Source organism: Mercenaria mercenaria, chromosome 7, assembly GCF_021730395.1.
Source record: "Mercenaria mercenaria strain notata chromosome 7, MADL_Memer_1, whole genome shotgun sequence".
NCBI classification, from domain to species: domain Eukaryota; kingdom Metazoa; phylum Mollusca; class Bivalvia; order Venerida; family Veneridae; genus Mercenaria; species Mercenaria mercenaria.
Window position 1 is genome coordinate 33,004,532 of NC_069367.1, and position 8,068 is coordinate 33,012,599.

General features: G+C 34.1%; 1 pseudogene; it reads left to right on the forward strand.

The window, feature by feature from the left end:
- The first annotated feature begins 2,376 nt into the window (after positions 1–2,376).
- On the forward strand, positions 2,377–7,249 carry LOC128558791 (tumor necrosis factor ligand superfamily member 15-like; annotated as a pseudogene).
- The last annotated feature ends 819 nt before the right edge of the window (positions 7,250–8,068 follow it).

An 8,068-nucleotide genomic window follows, 5' to 3' on the forward strand; every position in this document is an offset into this window, starting at 1 on the left:
TATTCCCGTCGTCGTAACCAATAACGCTATAGCTGAAGTAGTTAAGAATGACTTCGATATATAGATATTTAAAATCGAGACAGTTTACCTGGAGTAATAGCGTAACAAACGTTTTTCGATTTTCATGGTAAAAAGAAGTAAAAATAGCAAATTCGCATGTGTTTCCGTAACATAAGGTTTGTCAGTAATTAAGTTTTAAAGCCTTCTTAAGAAATATAGCATTTATTTCAAGATATCTAAAAATATTTTTTGTTATCGAACGATCTGGAGGCATGTCGCTTTAATAGCCTTGAATTATCTATAATTTCATTGTGTTAGATCATGTTTCAAATTTGTTTCATGTTTTTTAAGGGTATTAATGCGTAATTGATTATTTGTGTACAGGTCATTATTTTAAGAAATCTTTTGTCGCAGATAAATAATTTTATGTCTTAAAAAAATAAACATCTCACACACATATTTATACGGCGTCACTTTATTGGACTTATCTGCTTATCCGGGGCCTGCGTGGTCGAGTGGTTAAGGTCGTTGACTTCACTTTTCCCTCATCGATGTGGGTTTGAGCCTCAGTCGGGCCGTTGAATTCTTTATGTGAGGGAGCCATCCAGCTGGCTTAAAGAAGGTCGGTGGTTCTACCTATGTGCCCGCTCGAGATGAAATAATTCACGGAGGGGCACCTGTCTTCCTCCGCCATCAAAGCTGTAAAGTCGCAATATGACCGATAATTGTGTCAGTACGACGTTAAACAAAATAAAATAAATAGATAAATAAATATCTGCTTACCAAGATGCTTCATTGTTAACAAACCGGATTACATGCCAATTTTTATGTTATCTGTTCAATGTAGGTAAAAGTTGAACATTGATTGCTGAAATCGGTTGAGCGTAATATATCTAATAAGTATGTCTTAACATACTTTCAACCTTTCAATGAATAGCTCAATATATTAGTTAAAACAACACACACAAACAGTGAAGTCATAAAGGTACTGTGAAAAAAGTACTACTCAAGTACAATTTGCATCTTAAATCCTTCAATAAAGCAATTATCAAAATATGATTTTTTGTCAATGTAGATTTACTACAACATAATTATCAACAATATAAATAACCAACATTTTATCCTCTTAGTTCTTAATTCTTGCATGTATCACTTCCACTGTGTTCCACCAGATTTATATGCATTTGTCGGAAGAATTTTGAAAAAAAAATATTGCAAAGTCTTCTTGTTATATCTAATCAAGACGTCGATTTTGGTGGCGTACTAAAACATGACCGCTTATATATCAATCAAATAAACATTCTTTTATAATCTACTTCAGAACTTCTTAGATAACTGCTACCAAATATGAGGCCTCCGTGGCCGAGTGGTTAAGGTCACTGGTCCCTCATCAATGTGGATTCGAACCTCACTTGGGGCTTTTAATTCTTCCTCTGAGGAAGCCATCCAGCGGCTTATGGAAGGTCGGTGGTTCTACCCAGGTGCCCGCTCATGATAAAAATAATGCACGGAGGGACACCTGGTGTCTTCCTCCACCATCAAAGCTGGAAAGTTGCCATATGATCTATAACTGCGTCGGTGCGACGTTAAACCCAACAAAATAAATAAATAAACTACCAAATATACGAACATATCACCATATATATAAATACATTACATTTCATAGATAAAATTTTCCTAGTATGATGACTCAAAAATAAAAATAATACATTCATACACGAAACTTATACAACTATATGTGTCATCACTAAATGTCGTAATAACTACAGGTATCCTAATTTAAGTCTTATAATGGTTAAGAAATTCATTGCACTTTCATACTTACTGTTTAAAAAAGGAAACTTTTGGAGGTGTTATACGGTAGATAAAATACTAAACGCAAAATATCTTTCCGTAGCATTAGAAATGCGTTCTACTAAGCAAAGTCCATCTACACTATAAAAGTTAAACCATATGCAGGATTGCAGAGTATCCAAAGAAATCAAAAAAGTTATATTAAAACAAGTATGTATAGTTTGCCTTATAAGATTATTGTACCATTCATTTGTAAGTGAAATTGTGTTATGAACATTGTACTAAGACAAGAAAATATAACTGTAAATATCAGAAAATGTTGCGGCTTAAAATCTGACTAAAATCATTATTTATAACCAAAAATAAATTCTTAGATGAATAAGCAATAATGATAACAAACATGCCTCTCAATGGAAAGATTTTATTATAGAATGATATAAAACGAAACAAATACAACATTTGCAAGTGTCTGTATCATCTATCATCCATAATTGACAGAAAAAACAGTCATGTAATGAATGCATCAAGACATCAAACATAATTCATGTAATTTGGCCTTTTTCAAAAGTTAATTTATGCAAAAATGATGTAGTTTTCCGCTTTTAAAAACAGTAGTAGGAGGACTTATTTCTCACAGGTGTATGTAAACCAGACCTAGTGTCAGAAAATATATAATCGGGTTAGCGAGCATGTGCATAGCTACGTAAGTTTATAAATCTAAACGAATAAAAATGAATACTAACCTAAAATTTACTGTTATATTTGTACTAGTTAGTGTCGTTTTATGTCTGGCTACAGTTCTAGCCCTGGTGTGGACTATGCTCGATTTGCCAATAACAGTAAGAAATGATCAAATGTGTCTACCAGTGAATTAGGGCCTCTTAAATGCAGGCCAACGGCAGGTATTCACGATTATTTAGAAAGAGTAAGTAAAGTTTCATATTTAATAGGATTTTTTCTTACAAGCATATCCAAAGTTTAAATATTTTAAGTATACAATCAGATTTGGACTAACTTTCGTCAAGATCAATAAAATACAAGAATAAATTCCTCTAAATATTTTACTGAATAACTAATTTTACAAACTTAAACCATTGTACGTGAATTATCAAATATTGTACAGATGGTTTTATTTATTAACCGGCGCTCTTGACTAGTGTCCTAATGTCTCCCGTGTATGCTGTGATTCCAATTCCGGTGAATAATGTTTCATCTTTAAAACCATTAAATTTAGTGCATGTATTATTTTGAACTAAGACATCTAACTAAATTTTTATAATTCGGTATCAACTTCAAATGGTTCTAATATATTTATCTATTTCAATATATCTTTTCTTTATAGATAACTGCAATAAAATATGACGAAATTAAAACACAAGATGAAAAAAGACAACAAGAATATCTTGATAAGAACAGAGTCCGCCTAATGAGTATCTACGATAAAGCATTCTGGGAAATGAAGCCAGCCGCCAAACTCACTGGAAAAGAGCAGCCTGACTTCTAAAAAGGTATGAGTTTATGTTTTAGTAATATCATTTTGAGTTGTGTAGTCAATGGTCTGTACGACATGTATGTGTGAAGATAGCAGAATAGCAGAATGGCAGAATAACTCCAGCAGAATAGCAGAATGGCAGAATAACTCCAGCAGAATAACAGAATGGCAGAATAACTCTAGCAGAATAGCAGAATGGCAGAATAACTCCAGCAGAATAGAAGAATAGCAGAACAGCAGAATAACTCCAGCAGAATAGCAGAATGGCAGAATAACTCCAGCAGAATAGCATAATATCAGAATAGCAGAATGGTAGAACAGCAGAATAACTCCAGCAGAATAACAGAATAGCAGAATGGCAGAATAACTCCAGCAGAATAGCAGAATGGCAGAATAACTCCAGCAGAATAGCAGAATGGCAGAATAACTCCAATAGAATAGCAGAATAGCAGAATGGCAGAATAACTCCAGCAGAATAGCAGTATAGCAGAATGGCAGAATAACTCCAGCAGAATAGCAGAACAGCAGAATAACTCCAGCAGAATAGCAGAACAGCAGAATAACTCCAGCAGAATTGCTGAATAGCAGAACAGCAGAATAACTCCAGTATAAAAGGAGAATAGCAGAATGGCAGAATAACTCCAGCAGAAATTCATGAAAACAGTTTGAAAATGACACCAAAAGATTCTGAATACAATGTAAAATAAGTTTAGTCAAAACTGCCAAGGTCTTATGGTCAAACAGATTTTATTTAATTGTAGTAAAGATCGGATGAGAAATGTTTGACATAGAGTGCAGACAAGATTTTTGACTGACAGATAGACGCAGACACAGACAGACAGGAGTAAATCAATATGTGTCCCACACCACTGTGTGGTTGGAGACATAAAAAGCTGATCATATAAATTTTCCAGCCCACTTATTTATTAAACAGATACAGTCGCATTTGAAATGACATTTTACATGTATCTGAGGATCACATTTAAGAGCAGTCTGTAACTCCCTACCATTTACCTTAATACATACACAATGAGATATATTCAACAGATATTGAGACATAACAAATTTTGTTGCTATAAAAACTATTGGAATTTAAATAACATTTTAATAAACAAGAGGGCCATGATGGCCCTATATTGTCCACCTGAGTACAATTTCTCTTTATGATAAGATCAGGTTTTGACATATATCACATAGCTATTCACATTAAATATCATCAGGATACATATTTTCTTGTAACAGCCCGATTTGACCTAAGGGTCGCGGTATAGTCAAGGCCAATCTCTATGCCAAGTTTAAGGGTCCTAGGCTCAAATGCTGCAATTTTGTACTAGCATGACTATTCCTTACCCTGGCAGACTTCAATAACATTTAAAACCAATCTAGTTAGAAGCTGCTATCATATATTCATTTACATATAAAATGCAGAGAGGTAATTTGTCATAAAGCCAGTCAATATGTATCTAAACTGATTGTCCAAGTCCATGTGGTGGCATAAATGAAATTTCGATCAGTATCTTCATTAGTTACGGATATATACCCATTTTAATTTGAAACAAAGGGAGGTTATTTGACATACAATCAGTCCTTAGTTATCTACCCTGACTGTCTCAGTCCAACTAATGACAATAATGAAATTTCAAACGAGTCCTATAAATACTTACTGACATAAATCCATTTTTATTAAAATCAGGAAAGTAATCATGCATTGGTATACGCATGTAGAATATACAGAGTACAAGCCTTTACAACAGAATTATTCTACTGTTCTGCCATTCTGCTATTCTGCTGGAGTTATTCTGCTGTTCTGCTATTCTGCTATTCGGCTGGAGTTATTCTGCCATTCTGCTATTCTGCTGGAGTTATTCTGCTGTTCTGCTATTCTGCTGTTCTGCTATTCTGCTATTCTGCTGGAGTTATTCTGCTATTCTGCTGGAGTTATTCTGCTATTCTGCTGGAGTTATTATGCCATTCTGCTATTCTGCTGGAGTTATTCTGCTGTTCTGCTATTCTGTTGGAGTTATTCTGCCATTCTGCTATTTTGCTAACTTCACACAGATCCATGTAAAGGTGGTAATCCATCAACAGGTATATTTACTTTGTTATCATAAAAGTTACACGCTTTTGAAACTGTTTTACTACATCTGTCATCATAGCTTTAGATTGTAATGAATAAGAAATACATATATTACCATAAAATTAAAAATACGATATTACGATACTATTATTTCAAATCAATTTAATAATCAAATTCTCAATTCCTTATGATAATGGCATTGGTGGCACGTCGTTTTCATTTCTTGACTGTAGTAGCTGGAGCAACAGAAGCAGTAAAAATCCCCTAGATAAATATTTGAGTTACTTTCTTCCCAAAGACTGATACATATCTTGAAATACTTGAATTACTTTTAATGTGATTTTCTTATAATATTAGTCTTTGAATAAGGTTTTGACTTGCATGCCTATGTCAGATAACGTTTATTTTTACCGACCACAATGGAAATAAGAGACCTGTTTCTCTCTTTTGTACTATTCTTTATGTAATGTGTGGTTGATATGGGTATTTTGTATGCATACACCTGATATATACAGTTGTCCATTAAGTATCTCGGTTACTTTTATATATCCATTTATTCATTTATGTGTTGGTTTAGCCACGTGCGTATTAAGTTTGTATGACCGCAATGGTAATAATACTCATTATGTAGAAATAAATCTAGCAGCAAAGGAAGTGAGTAGTTAAAACATGTTTTTTGTTTATAGATGATTTTGGTGCCGACATGGTATCTGTAAGAGAATGGCGTCATGGCAGAGAACTAGACGACACAACGTATTCGAAAGATACGGCATTCGATACAGAAATGGTCGTTTGGCCGTACCTGTAGATGGCACATATTTCATTTACTCTTACGTTGATTTATTTGAGTCATGTAATCCATCAACCGGGAAGCCAAATGTAAACGATACCACTGAACCTATAAAGCATGGCATATTTAAATTCAATATCCTTGATTGGAAGGGGAGGGAATTAGTGTCAAATGTACAACCACATACGGTTTCCAGTAACAGATATTTTAATTCTTACTCTAGCTACGTTTCGTCACTTGCGGAACTCAAAGCTGGCGACGAGCTTTCTGTAAAGGTTAGCAATATAAAGTTTCTTAAATACACGCGTGACAATTATTTTGGGGTCAACTTTATTTAGCCATAGAAGCCCTTATCACACAACACCGTTATCCTCACCGTTGGGGATCACGTGCACGTCGTGGTGAGGGCACATGTCGTCATTGTCTTTTACTATTGATGATCTGACCGAGAGCCCCAATTATACGATTTTTGTAATATGCTCATTTAACTCACTGTGAAAGATGCAATGTTAAATTTATTTCTCCGTGACAAAATTGATGTTTTGTTGAGACATTATGATAAAGTGCACGTCGTGGTGAGGGCACATGTCGTCATTGTCTTTTACCATTGATGATCTGACCGAGAGCCCCAATTATACGATTTTTGTAATATGCTCATTTAACTCACTGTGAAAGATGCAATGTTAAATTTATTTCTCCGTGACAAAATTGATGTTTTGTTGAGACATTATGATAAAGTGCACGTCGTGGTGAGGGCACATGTCGTCATTGTCTTTTACCATTGATGATCTGACCGAGAGCCCCAATTATACGATTTTTGTAATATGCTCATTTAACTCACTATGAAAGATGCAATGTTAAATTTATTTCTCCGTGACAAAATTGATGTTTTGTTGAGACATTATGATAAGGTGTGAATGCATTTTCGCTCAATGCAAAGATCTGACGACGAATGATACAAGACAATGTTCATATCAGGCATTTGAATTCAAAGAGCTATAATACCATTTGGTTTGTAAACTTTGTAGTAGCAACGATAGAAATAGTAATGTATTTTGACATTGTTGTAATTATTCTATGTACGCAAATATAACGCAAACAGAATTTAAGTTATGTTATACAAAGATTCAACAATAAAATGATAATTAAATGCAGCATACTGTTGGGTCTTTTTATATTAAGGGCGTGTAAAGTGTAAGGAAAAATATAGCAGTGCATGAAAAGAAACATATGCATGGTATTAGGAAAATCATTTTTTATAAAAATGGGTGTTTTTTCAACATTTTTAACACGTTTGTACGAAAACAGACGTTTGAGACAAAAATAACTATAATAATACATTTTAATAATCTGTATAATCTTTCTGCGCCTGTAACGTAATAAAACGTATTAGCGTCTGATGGACCTTTAACGCTTCCGTAGAATCAACATTTATTATACGAATTTTATTTTAAATTTATTTTTGAACTGTCTAGGTCTGCAGCTCTCAAATACGGACATATCTAACATCCGAGGCAAGGACCTTTGGAACGATTTGACGAAGTTCCAAAAATCTCCGTATTACCTTTGTGTTTATTCCGAGTTCAAATATATTTTCGTAGATAAAAAACTGACATGGCGTGCTAAAGCCTAGGTATTTTCAACTCATAGAAAGTGCTGAAAATTGACTCCCCACTAGCAAAAAGAAAAAAAGAAAGAAGTCTACACGCATACATTTAGACGGGGTAAACCCCTGCGCGTGACACCTGACTACAGACCAATGCATATGCGATTTTTTTTTTTTAAGTTTAGTCTGTCTACTTTCTTTTTTTTTATTTACTTGGTCGTCTGTCGTTACTTTCTGTGTTGTCAAAAACATACGTATGCCTGGTGAGATTGTATAAAATGTGTCCGTCGTCGTCCTAAGGATATGTCA